The 14106-nt window shown below is 51.3% G+C and overlaps 1 pseudogene; it reads right to left on the bottom strand.

Moving 5' to 3' along the window:
* Positions 1 to 5239: 5239 nt before the first annotated feature.
* On the bottom strand, positions 5240 to 13684 carry LOC128836523 (glutathione S-transferase Mu 1-like; annotated as a pseudogene).
* Between the last annotated feature and the right edge of the window lie 422 nt (positions 13685 to 14106).

The raw sequence follows: 14106 nt of genomic DNA, 5'->3' as shown, positions 1-14106 counted from the left end.
CTAATTTTTGCCTCACGCTCCTGATGGTCTGCTGCTGCCTTTGCTGCCCTGTTCTCTTCTGCCAAGAAGCGAGTTGCTGCTCTTGCTTCTTCTAACAGAACTTTTGTGTGTGTTAACTCTTTTCTATACTGTTCTGCATTCCTGCTTGCCTTGTCTCTCTCCTCTTGTATATCTCTGAGTACAGTCACCATTCTGAGCTTTTCTGCTATCAACTCACACCCGTCTGTCTCACATTTATTCAAACGTTGTTGTAACTGCTTTTTCTCAAGCTCTAATTCCTGCCCTCTCTTTACCATTTCAACCATGTCCAGACATGCATAAAATAATGCCCATGCAGCAGATGCATCCTTTGCACTACCACGTGACTTAAAGGTTGTGCAATACTGTTCAAAGCTCAGACTAGCTTCAGTCAGGGGATTCTCACCCTTAAAACACCCCCTTTCCCAAGGGCATTTCCCCTTTTTTATTACCCATCTCTCTAACCTGTTGGTTTTCTCCTGTCTCAAGCGAGCAGCAAAAAGGTCTTTTTCAGCCATCTCTATTTCCTTATTTCACTAATGATCCCCACCAACAGCTCTTTCTAACACCTTTACTTTGAAGACACTACTCTTAACTCCTTATTTCACAGTTCTACAGGTATTCTAAGCCCAATTCTTATCAGAAGGTTACCAAATAGTGTATGAGAGAGAGAGACTTGCTAAAGGAGCTTGCTCTGAAAAAAAGAACAGAAAGAAAGCTTACGCAGGTCTGTGCCTCAGTTTCCCCACTCCATAGCAACTACTCAACAATTACCACGTGATTAGAGTCACGTGCTGCCCGCGTATCTCCACCAATTTGTTACCAGATTTGCCCATTACTTTGCGGTATGCTCATTTATTCGGGGGAAGGGGGTTCTGTAATCCTGTCAATGTACTGTTTGTGTCATTTGTGTTTACATATGGAGCTCTACTTCTCCCTTCTGCAAGTCCCCTCCCAATGGAGCTATCTTGCAGGACCTAGGGTCCCTAGGGCTGGGTTACTCCCACCCCAGAACCAGATGAACACCCACACATACATTAACAGAGCAAGTCTGAGCAGACCAGGTCAATCAGCACTGTCAAGCTGACCCCTTATATGTCTCTGGACTCACTGTGCTGGAGGAAGCAGCACTTTCAAGCTGTCTCTCCTTATATGCCCCTGGGCTCCATGGACTGGGTCAAGCAGCACTTTCAAGCTGTTACCCTTATGCGTCCCAAATTCAGCACGTCCCTATCCCCACTCCCCCAACACAATTGTACTGGCAGTAACCTGCTCGATGAGCAAACCCCACAGTATTTTGGGCGCTGCAGGGATCTTTAGCTTAGGTAAAAGAAGCGTTGCTGTAGAGTGAATGGGGGAACTAAAAACACAAACGTAGGGTTACCATTCGTCCGGATTGCCCTGGACATGTCCGGATTTTTGAACTAAAAATAGTGTCCGGGGGGAATTTGTTAATGTCCGGACTTCCCCCCCCCCCCCATGCAGAGCACGCGCGGCTAACAGGGCAGCCGGATGGTTAGGGTGACCAGATGTCCTGATTTTATAGGGACAGTCCTGATATTTGGGGCTTTTTCTTACATAGGCACCAATTACCCCCCACCCCTTGTCCCGATTTTTCACATTTGCTATCTGGTCACCCTACGGATGGTGCCACTTACATGGGGCTCCGACAGCGAGAAAGAGTCCCTCCTCCACTTTCCCCTCCTCCCCTCTGCAGCATAGCTCACTCATTCCCTCCCTCCCTGCATTCACCTCCGGCAGTCTGGAGCTCCTCCCCCACTGCTGCCCAGCCTGCCGGGAGAACGGCTCAGACAGTTCCTGAGCAAGCTCACAGAGAGACCTTAGGCGAACCGAAGCCCAATGACAAGGGAGCCAGGGGGTCGGAGAAGGGGCAGGGAGGTTCTGGAGGGGGCAGTCAAGACACCGGGGGGAGGTTGGGAGTTCGGTGGCGGGCTTTCTGGGAGGTGTGTGGAGAAGGTTTTGGGCAGTCAGGGTACGGGTAGGGTCCTGGGGGGGCAGTTAGGGAGAGGGGTCTTAGGAGGGGGCAGTTAGGGGATAAGGAACAGGGAGGCTTAGGTAGGGGGTGGGGTTCTAGAGGGCAGTTAGGAGCAGGGGTCCCAGGAGGGGGCAGTCAGGGGACAAGGAACGGAGGGGGTTGGTAGTTCTGGGGGGGGGCTGTCGGGGCAGGAGTGGGGAGAGGGATCGGAGCAGTCAATGGGACAGGGAGCAGAGGGGTTTAGATGGGTCGGGAGTTCTGGGGGGGGCTGTCAGGGGGTGGGGAGTGGTTGGATGGGGCATGGGAGTCCCAGGGGTCTGTCTGGGGGTGGGGGTGTGGATAAGGGTTAGCAGTCAGGGTACAGGTAGGGGGTAGGGTTCTAGGGAGCCAGTTAGGATGGGGGGAGGGTCTCAGGAGGGGGCAGTCAGGGGACAAGAGGCAGGGAGGCTTAGGTAGGGGGTAAAGTCCTGGGGGGCAGTTAGGGGCAGGGGTCCCAGGAGAGGGCAGTTAGGGGACAAGGAGCGGGGGGGAGGGTTGGGAGTTCTGAGGGGGGCAGGAAGTGGGTGGGGCAGGGGCAGGGCTAGGGCAGGACAGGGGCGGGGTTAGGGCAGGGCTCCTCCCATCCTCTTTTTTGCTTGCTGAAATATGGTAACCCTACACAAACGAGTAAAGTTCAGCAAGAGAGAGAAGCAACCAACTTAACCATAGAAGTTATTATTGAATAATAGTAATAACTACACAAGGACTAAACCAACATAACATACATGATTAAAGGTTAATACCTAAGGTAGAAAGGAAAACAGAGAGAGAGAGAGAGAAAGAGGGGGGGTGTCTGTCTCCTTGCAGCACGGTGAAGTGCCTTGGTGTGCTCAATGGCAACCAGCTGCTGGGGATGAGCCAGGAGGAGATGAAAACTGTCTGCCCAGAAGAGGGGAGACGTGTCTTCTTCAAGCTCTCCGCTGTTAAATCATCCCTGGGAGTGAGTCTGCTACAGGCTTAGTAGATACACATAGCCAGCATCCCAGGGCCCTGCCTGGGCCATCACTGAACGGACTCCCCAGGGGTCTCTACAGCACTGGGAGAGGGGACTTCCCAAACATAGAGGGGGCTGGTGTCTAGGTGCAGCAGAGAGATGAGCATGGGGGAGCCTGGCTGAGGTATTCATATCTGACTTATGGGAAGGGCACAGTCTTCAAAGGTTGGGGGCTTTGGGGTTCCTTTTGAGACCCTTCAGCCCAGATCCACAAAGGTACTTACTGCCTGAGGACCAGTGTTAGGCACCCCTGCACTACAAAACCCTGCCTGGCAGCTACTGAACCCCATAGGCACCTAAGCTCACTCCAAGCCTAAATGTTTTCTGTAAAAGTTCCCTAGGCCTTTACGTTTCTGCCTCTGAGCACACCCACGGTGTCTCTCTCTAAGCTCTGGCCTAGCTCCTGTCTGCATCCCGGTGCCATCTGCAAACCCAGGGAAGGCAGGTGGAGGAGCACTAGCATAGGGGGCTGTGAGGATAAATCCACTAAGAGTGGGGTGCTTAGATCCTCTGCTGCTAGGGGCCAGAGAAGGACCAGAGCTCGTTGCCTGAAAGCTGCTGAAGATCAATAGCATAGAACTGAACCAACATGTTCAAACAAAATTTGTCCTCCCCCCCCAAAAAAAGGGGGGGCTTTCAAACCCCTGAATAAGTTTCCATTTAGAAAATTTATTTGGATAAAATAGGAAAAAACAGAGCAGCTTTTTCAGTTGATTGATTCCCCCCCATTTCATTGGTAAAATGCAATTGGTGGTGGGAGGAAAAAAACAAGTGGGGGGTGGGGCAAAGGAAGTGTCCAAAAATGTGCAGGGGAGAAGGGCACATCTATGAAGGGTTTCCTCTGAAAACTGGAGTGGCACTAACCAGCCTTTGCTTTCCACTGTGCTAGCCGTGCTGGGTACAGCCACCCTGCAAGGAGTGCTAGCCTGGCCCCTGGGCCCAGCGCTAGGACCAAGGTCTGGAACCTCAGCGCTCTGCACTTCTCTTCCTTGTTGCAGATTGGCCCTCACGATTAGCTGTCTCCTTTCTACACCATCTCTGGTCTGGCAGAAGCATCCGAGGGACAGCAGGTCTCCTAGCATCAGCCCTACTGCTCTTTGGTAAATGAAATAACCAAACAATCTTTCATTTGCTTATATAGCTGTAAAACTCAACTGAAAAGTTTTCAAAATAAATCAGTTTAAAAATGTATAGTGTGTACACTTTCTAAAAATTAAACCTACATCTATCTCTGAGTTGGGAAGAATATGTATTAAGGTTATACCAACCAACAAGAATGCACTTTTATGTAGAAATCCATGATTAAGTTGAGTCTTCCTGACTAGTGATTTAAATCAAATCCACCCTGTTCCTAGACCAGTCCATCAACATCCAGGCTAGACATAGCTTCTCTTCTTCCAGAATACTAAAGCAGATCAAGATCACTGGGCCCCTGGCAACCTGTTTACTGATGTAGCATTAAGTCTTTCACCAACAGCTGGACTTCCCTCAAACCTCTAGTTTACTAAAGCTACCTAGTTTAAATAGCATTAAGTATCTCCAGAGGAATTGGTGGGGCACAGGAAACCCTCCCCTGCAAGTTCAGATGATACCGGTCCTTGAGTTGCCAGGGCCATGGCAACCCAGCCTGGAGCATCACTCCCCCACAGGCCAGGGTCATCAGGGTAGGGCACCCAAGGAAAGTACCTATAATTGGTTGCCAGGAGACAGGGCTTTTAAGCACCAACGAGGATAGAATGGGAAACAGGCCAGAGCCTCTTCCCTTGAAGAGGATCTACAGTAACAGCAGCCCTCTAAATCCACTAGGCAACACTGACCAGCACCAACTGAGTCTCAGGCTGATGCTGTTAGTTTGGTTCACCCTAGCCACCAAGGGAGGTACATCAACAGCATGAGTCTACATGACCAGGGGTTGGGGGAAGTTCCACCTGCACCACTCCACTGACAACTGCAGAGGCATCAAAGCCAAAGCAGGATTTGGTCTTGATGCCCTGTAGGAGATGTGATGTGGTGCTGGGTACTTGGCTATTCCCAGCTTGGTTAACTGAACAGACGCGGGGAAGAGGCAGCACTGGAGAGGCTGGTTTCCTCCAGGGAGGCTACGGCAACTCAGCAAGAGGGAGCCATTGTGCAATTACTAAACATTTATTGGCTGGTCATTTCAGAGTAGGGTCACTACACACGTTTAGTGGTTGTTCCACAGAGCAATTCGCTGAAGCCGCCACTTACCATATTCAACTGTCCACCCCCTCACAACATCCGATCTGAGGGAGTCCGTACACAAACAGCAAGTGGGGGCTCTGGATTATTCCTCTCCAGCCCCTCCCTTCCACACAGATCTACTTCTTCTGGTTGCTCCATTTGGCCATCCTGTTGTTGACAGGAGTCTTCATGAAGCGGCTAGAGCTCATGTAGGCTGCGACCTTCTCCAGGGCCTGGGGGGGAGAGGGGGAAGGGGAGGAGGAGAAAGGAGAGAGCAGAGGAAGAGCCCTGAGCAGAGGGGAGACAGTCTGCTTCCCAAACCACCTCACAACACAGCCTCAACCCCCTGAAACATTAACATGAAGCCTCTTCTGGGCCACACCAAAGGGGGTCCCCCACATCCCCCGGTCAGGAGTCTGATCAGTGTTATGTCTAGCAAGTCCCTGAGGAACCAGTTATACCTGCTGGCACAGTGGGATGTTTTCTGCCCTACTTCCTTTGTGCTGCTCAAGGAGTGGCCACACCCTCAACTAGCTAGGGTTTCCCCCAGCACTGAATAGTGGTGATCCCCTGAGTGCAAAGTTGGCTCCTGTACCTCCTCCCTACAGTCCCCAGGGCAAGAGTGGCCAGAGCACATCCTCAGTTATAATATAATCCTTTAGGGACTGTTGCCTCCTGCCACAGGTTAGAGCAGCCCCATTGCTGCTCTCTGCTCTGGCCCTGGCCCAGGCCAAAGTTAGGAATCCATAACCAGCTCCCGGATACTATCTTGTACCTTGGCAGACTGGAGACTGGCCCATTGCCCCGATCCACATACAAGGACCCTCTTTTGCATCACTGAAACTATGGCAGGAGTCAGGCTGGGAGAATATAGAAAACTACTAATGGCAAGTATGGCTTTTGCTTCCTTTCTGTCCCAGCACCTATTTCCACCTGGAACCAGTGCCTGCCACTTCAGCCATTTCCACAGCAGCTCATGGCCAACAACATACAGAGCAAGGACAAAGTAGAACAGGAGCAAGTGTGCCTTGGGAATCCCAAGAGACATTGCTTAGGAGGGCTCACAGGATAGGAGTGTCCCATCCCAGCTTGCCAGTGCCACCTGAAGAGTGTCTGCCAAGATCACCAAGCAAGCGGGGCACCAAGATGTGGCTACCTCATTAGAGAAGGAGGTAGCCAGTCCCTCAGAGGCCAGCAGAGCGCCCATCAGATACATGGCCAAGGAGAGAGACGACTCTTAGAGGAAGGCCTCAGTCAGGGCTGAAGCAAATCTACAGGGCACTGGGAGGGGAAAAACCTGTGTGGTTACAGAGCAAAGAAGACTTCACTCCCTCCAGAGTTGTCTGCCCTACTGGTGCCAGAGCGGGGCAGTCTGACATCTCCATTACCACCAGAAGCACTAACAAGTACTTGTTAGCAATAGCTCTGGCAGCTGCTGTATCTGTTAGCAAATGAAATTCTTTGCCTGTTGCCCAGTTCTCTGCAAAGGAGTTAATGTTTGCAGCTGGGTTGTCCCTGGATAACCAGAGCAGTGCATTACAGGAGTCAGGGCAAACCTCACCTCAAAGCGGTCAAGAAAATCCTTCAGGTTTTGGAACTGATCCAGGCACTTGGGCTCAAACATGCGATTCTGGTCATGACAAAGTCAACAAAAGTGATCTGGAGAGAGAAGAGAGAGAGAGAGAGAGAGAGAAGTGACACAGGCCAGTCAAGTCTGTTCCCATGCCCCTCCCCCAATCACACCCCCACCATGTACCTTCTCCCCAGCAAACCACTTCCTCTTCCCCAGGAACTGAGAGAACAGCTTCAGCTTCCCAGGCAACTGCTCCAAGTAGCCAGGCTTCAGTTTCTCCTGCAGAGAGGAAGAGGGAAAGTTTTCAGAGACAGCTGTGGATTAGACCAAGGCAACCCTGTGCCCACCCAATGTACAGTAAATTCTTGTAGTGGGAAGGGCACCTGGAGTTTGCCATTGTCATAATAGGAATCTAAGGGTGAGCAGTATCATGTTTCAGGGCAGGTCACCTGTGAGGGCCAGGAAGGAATTCCCCCGGTACAGCATTATGCAAGTGACTCAGACCATTATTCACCTGCCCCTGAAGGATTAAGTATTGGGCCAGAAGCAGAATACCAGCTAAATGGACCCAATCTAGTATGGAAAATGCTGTGTGTGCCAATAGCATAGTATTGGAGTGGGATTTGTCCTGAAATCAACAAGGTCTTGTTGCAGCCCCCAGGACAGCATGGATGAACTCACAAAGTCAGGATTGAAGCAGATCATTACAAGGCTCATACGGAAATCCATGGCCTGGTTCTCCAGCATGTCCACTCGCAGCATCTCCTCCTCCGTCTCGCCACCTGGGAGACACAACAAATGTCAGAGTGCTCACCGGCAGCTACCCAGCCAAATCCCAGCCCCTTGACCATTAGTGAGGCCCAGACCTCCCCCCACCGATACTCACACAACTTGTGCTTGCGCGCAATGTACTGGAGGATGGCATTGCTCTGCGTGAGCTTGTTCTTGCCATCGATGAGGTAGGGCAGCTGGAAGGGCAGTCAGAGGCAAGGTTAGTAAGCAAGCTCTTCCTACTTCTCTGGCTCCCACACTCCCCCCTCCCTGCTACTTCTGCACAAGAACCCCACCGATACCCCAGCATTGGTCCCCACCCAGAATCCATCTTAATCAGTGAAACTCCCAAACCCACCACACCCCAAGGAAGGACCTGCCTGCCCACCCAGAGTAACTCTACATACAATTGGGAAATCCAGTCCCAGCTTCTCCTTCTCCTTAATCCACTGGCTTTTGTCATAGTCCAGAGCAGGAAGGAGAACAGAGAGGGTAGATCCCAGGCCAATGCCAACACATCCACCTAATTCCTCCCCCTAGCATCTTGGGGCAGCATGGCACACACTTGTGGTGCAGATTCTCCATGGTGCTGACCAACATCAGCTCACTGAAAGGGGAGAACATACCAGGGGCTCAGAACTCTTGAAAATCAGGTCCTAAGTCAAAGAGGGCCTGAGCCAGAATCCTTCCAGGCCAGCTCTCTCCCAGTCATCAAGTAGCCATGTCTACACAAGAAGGCTGCTTTGGTTTAAATTAAGGTGAAATTTCTAACCTGGTGAAGGTTAAACTGGTGCAAAAAGCTATGTGGCTCCCCTTTACTCTGGTTTTAAGTCATGCTAAAATGAAATACACCTAACTATAAGCCTGGTCTGAACTGAAATAAAAAAGGTCTACACAGCCCTTCACACCAGTATAGCTAAGCCAGTTTAAAAAACCCTGCACCTTAAGTTAAAACAGGTGCAGCTTTCTTTAGAACAGGTGCACAGTTTCAGGACCTGTTGTAATTTGAGTCTGCTGCCAATTAACTTGAGTCCACCCTGTTAAGTTATTGACAGAGTTGTAAATAATAAACTCAAAGTCCACTGTCAGCCAATTCAACTTGCAGTGTGTCCAAAAACTCTGGCCTGGATAACACCAGAGAGCTGTAACCAGTGTGGAACTACACCTGCTGGGAATACAGGTTAAAAGAGCCTACACCAGGTAAGAGGAAATAAGCCTTCTTGGTTTCTAGAGGGCAGTGTTGAGTACAAAACCTCTCAGCGTACTGGGACTTTATTTGGCCAATAAGAGCAGTGATCCATGCACACTTACTGCCCCCTCAGGTGAGATGGGGCAGTCCCATCAGCTCACCACAACCCTCTGCAACATGTTAGGGCACAATGCGGGGTGTTCTCAATCTAGTTGGTCTTCCTCTGCGGTTTCAGCTTGGCAGAATGTGGTGACAAGAGTTAGAATTTGGCCAGGGCATGAGAACACTAACGGTTTTTTCACACCAAGAGAAAGTGTCCTTACCACAAGTTAAAATCCTAATGACCACAGACATGGCAGTTGTAGTTTTAACTCAATCTGTTGACCAAAGACAAAGACTAGAGGGGAGTCTGGTGTTTAAGTCTACCTGCTACCTTACATTAGAACTACAACTGCCTTAACCAGGAAGTTAAGGCAACTAGAATTAGCCAGCCCAGGCGAACACATTTTGCAGGGTGACATACCCTAAATTAATACTGGTGCTCAGCGGAGCACTCAGGGGTAATGACCCAGCTTCACTGTTCACGCTGGAGGTCAGCAGTACCAAGTTCTGTCCCATCCCTGAAGAGTGAACCAACCCAACATCACTTCCCCTGATCCTACATGATCCCAACCTAAGATTGTATTGCTGCATGCAACAGATGCTAAGCAGTAGCATGGACTACAGCTGACAGATGCTATTAGAGCTACATGCAATGAGGATGTCAGAACATATACACTGACAAAGTTCCTCCTCTATCTTGGTGGGTCCTGCGCTTATTGGTGGATTTTCTTGCCTCAGCCCAGAGACCTTCCCCTCTGGTAGGGCCCACAGTCCAGGTCAATTGGGAGGTTTGGGGGAAACCCAGTCCCACCCTCTGCTCCAGATTCTAGCCCAGGGGCCTGTGGACTGCAGCTGTCTCAAGTGCCTCCTGGAACAGCTGCACAACAGCTAGAATTCCCTGGGCTACTTCCCCATGGCCTCCTCCAAACACCTTCTTTAACCTCACCATAGGACCTTCTTCTTGATGTCTGTTAATGCTTATACTCCTCAATCCTCCAGCAACACATCCTCTCACTCCCAGCTCCTTACACCCACACCACAAACTGAAGTGAGCTCCTTTTTAAACCCAGGTGCCCTGATTAGCCTGCCTTAATTGATTCTAGTAGCTTCTTGATTGGCTGCAGGTGTTCTAATCAGCCTGTTTGCTTTAATTGTTTCCAGAAAGTTCCTGATTGTTCTGGAACCTTTCCTGTTACCTTACCCAAGGAAAAGAGACCTACTTAATCTGGGGCCAATATATCTGCCTTCTATCACTCTCCTGTAGCCATCTGGTCTGACCCTGTCACAACACCTAACTGCTTGGTGCAGGATAAAATGGGGGGCTTCTCTATGGTAGCAATAGCCTAAGCCACTGGTAACAAGTGTTTAGATGCTGAACTGCCTCACAAGAGCAGCAAAGATATTTGGGGAGGTCATCTGGAGCAATTCCCTTTATGCTGAAAGCACTCAGGCACCAAGAGAATCCAGAGCACATGCCAGGGATGGAGGATTAAAAACCCAAGCTAACGAGCATGCAACTTTCTGGTGAGTTTGTTATGGGAAAATGTTCCTCGCAACAGGTAGTTTTCTAGCTGTCTTTAAAGACAGATTATTAGCACACTCACTAAATTAGATTCTAGAGAATCCAGTGCAGTGGGATTTGCTGAGAGCTAGGAGCAGGTGTTTGAGCAGACTGGTAAGACAGGACACAGTCCTGAAATGAATGAATGAAGAGTTAACTCTAAATTTCCTAGTGGCTAGGTCTAACGGCCAGACATTGGCAGATTAGCAGCCCTAGGCTGGCTCAGGCCTCATTGGTATGTTGGTTAATCCAGCTCTGACTACATGGTTTGTCAGATACCAGTCCAACAGCCAAGGACTGTGGGATCCCTTCCCTACTTCCTTAGTGTAAACATTACCCCATCAAACACCAGGTCAGCATGCAGCAGCACATGACCGTCTAGAATGCATGGCACTCCACTGAAGGAGATTCATGCAAAGAATTTCTTGTAGGGACCAGGAAGCCCTTTGCTCCCTGGAGACTCAGACTGCACAGAGCTGTGACTAGTCCAAGTCAGCCAGGCAAGAGGCCCTCACACCCACCAGCAGGCTCACTAGAGCCTTTCGCCTGGCAAGGAAAAGGGGTGTCTCCGCAGAGCTGGGAGCAGAGCTCCTACACAAACGAGCCGTTCCTGGCCCCTCAGAATGCTTTCCACTCAATGAGCTGGGGAGGGCTAGCTTTGCTCCCTGCCTGCACCACTCACCTTCCCTACAGCTGTACATCTTGTCCTCGTACACGGTGCCCGTGTATTCCAGCAGCAGTCGGATGGAGTGGACAAGCTGCAGGGAGAAGACCAGGGCAACGTGAGAGCCTGCAAGTATTAGCGTTAGAGCAGGGGGATTCCGACCTCGGGCTACAGGAGTCAAGTTAGCCATCAGCTTTACCCAGAAGAGCCACAAGGGTGTGAACTCATCATTTCATTTACTATAGTACTATATATTCATATTTAAACAGTATGGCAGGAAATATCTACAGCTTATATTATTCTCACAGCAAAATGACAGTGCAAGTATTAATTCAGCAACTACAATTGGTTAGCATAAGCATAGCATAAGCATCCTGATTGGTTAATAATTAAATCAGTATTTTAATGATGTGCTGCAAGAGCCACAGGAGACATGATAAAGAGTCACTGGCCGCCTGCAAGCCGGAGTGAGAGTCTTCCTGGTCTAATGTAATTCTTCAGCCTCAAGGGAGTTCACTGAACAAACTTCATCGTCCCTCCTCCCCCACGCCCACCCCAAAAGCAGTCTGGAAATTCAACCCCAAGAGATTCCTTTGACGAAGGTCGTGGTTTGTCTTTCAGGAGCCGGGTCACTGTGGTTGCAGCAATGAAAGGGAGCAGTGACTTCTCCTCTTTCACCAGTCAGTCCCCTCCCTGGTGACAGTCACTACAGCACTCGTCCTCAAGTGCTTAGACATCTTAGCCCATACAAAAGGCAGGTCAGTCTCCTTTGCCCCACCCCTTCCATCACACACTATCTTTGCAGGTAGGGAAACTGAGGCACAGATTAAGATCTAGTTTCTAAAGAATGGTTTCTAACTGTGGGTGCCCAATGGGTATCACCTGAAGACCAGGCCCCAGCCAAATCAAGTACTCAAACAATGGAAATAACCCTGCATGAGGCCAACAGTCCTGCCTGCGGACATATAGTCAGTGAGAGGAGCTGGATTAGAACTCACCACCACCAGAGCAGCACCCTCCCCCCAGAGGCAGGCAACTCCAGACTCACGTCAGCTCCCCCAAAACCGCTATGAGCTCCCCACCAAGGCAGGCTCGAACAAGTACAGGCAGAGCAGTTTGGTGCCCAGTGCCAGCCAAACCTCAAAACCTACCACCCCCAGCTGCACACAAGGCTTGCAAGTGTAACCGTTTTGCAATCCAGCCCTTCCCACATGGATACCGTGCAAGGCACGAGGGCTACAGTGCGCAGCACCATGTGCGTGGGAGCAGGCGATTGCATGCTCAGGTGTAAGGCCGTTTCTGCTTTCCAATGGCTTGGGACAGTTTGGGACCATCCCTGTTCTGCGTTTTCCCATTGGAGTGGGAAGGGAAATAGATAATGGAGCGAGATTCCCCCCCACCTCCAATCTTGAGTCAGAGGCTTTGGCCCTCTACCTGCCCATGGCAACGCGAGGAGCCAGTGGGGTGTGCCGGGGCCAAATAGCTTGCTGCTGCCGGCATCAGACTCCCCACTAACCCCCCAGGCTGCCCTGGACCCTATGTCCCCTTGAAGTATGGGGGCCTCCCCAAAGCACGGTAAGCCCAAACATTGGTGGAGCCAGGCCCACGTTCCTAAATATTGATGGAGCACAGGCACCATGGACCCATGTAACTCACCACCTATGAACACAGGAAACTTCCCCAACGCCAGTCCCATAGCCCCGGAGCCGCCTACAGATCCCTAGAGACCCCCTGGGCCAAAGCACAGGGACACCCTTATTTTGTTTTTCTGGGTGCTCGTCTACAGAGACTCTTGCAACAGCAGAGGGCTCTGTTGAAAACAATGCAGAAAAGCAGCAGGGGCCACATGCTCCTTTTGCTGCAAGGAGGAGCAGGTGGGCTGTATGGCATAATTAACAAGCAGGTTCCATCAATAGGGCCCAACCAAATTCATGGCCCATTTTGATCAATTTCACAGTCCTAGGATTTTTTAAAATTGCAAATTTAATGATTTCAACTCTTTAAATCTGAAGTGTCAGCATGCTGTACTTGTAGGGGTCCTGACCCAACAAGGAGTTGTGTGGAGGGGGGGGGAGGGAAGTTAGAAGTGTGTGTGTGTGTGGGGGGGTGTTGTGGTACTTCTTCAGAGCCAGTCAGCAGCACAGAATTAAGGCTGGCACAGTATGGTCTTGCCACCCTTACTTCTGCACTGCTGCTGGTGGGGAAGCTGCCTTCAGAGCTGGTTGTCCGGCCACCAGCCACCACTTGCCAGCTGCCCACCTCTGAAGGCAGCACAGAAGTAAGGGTGGCAGTATCACAAACCCCTAAAGTTACCTTGTGACCCCCTGCAGCCCCCTTTTGAGTCAGGGCACAGACAAGACCCGATTTCACAGTCAATGACACATTCTTCATGGCCATGAATTTGGTAGGGTCCCACCCACCCAGCGTCAGCAGCCTCCAGAGACATGACCCCACTCCACTAGAGAGTCAGGCCCAGGGGGAAATGAAAATAGCAGCCCCCCCTGCGCCCGGCGCTGCAGCTGGGACTCACCCCGCGGATGTCCCAGTACCCGAGAACCACCGGCATAGTGCGCTGTGCTGCTTTTCCTGCTGCTTTACGCGACTGCTCCAGTGGCTACGTCTGTCAGGGGGTCGGGACTGGAGCGCGGCGGCTGCTTTATAACCTGCCCGGCAAGGGGCGCGGCTGCCGAGCACAACCCAATGGGGAGGGGTGTGTTAAAGGGGCCGCGCCGCCCAAACCCGTAGACACGCCCCCAGGGATGTTTTATTTGAACGGGCGATTGCGGGGGAAGCAGGTTGTGGTTGCTCAGCTCTAGGCGAGGCCCCGATCCCCGCGCCACAGACTCCCAGCGGGGGGCGAACCCGCGGTGCTGCGGGGCAGAGGTTTGCACGGCGGACGCTGCAGCGCCGGGCACATGCACTCCTGAGAAGCGACCAAAAGCGCAGCCCAGCCCGGTTGCGGGGTGTTGGCGCTGCGGGGGGGGAAGGTGCCCGGGT

The sequence above is a fragment of the Malaclemys terrapin genome, chromosome 4 (genome assembly GCF_027887155.1).
Source record: "Malaclemys terrapin pileata isolate rMalTer1 chromosome 4, rMalTer1.hap1, whole genome shotgun sequence".
In the NCBI taxonomy this organism is placed as follows: domain Eukaryota; kingdom Metazoa; phylum Chordata; order Testudines; family Emydidae; genus Malaclemys; species Malaclemys terrapin.
The sequence above is the reverse complement of the archived record's forward strand: the minus strand, read 5'-3'. Positions and strand labels throughout refer to the sequence as shown.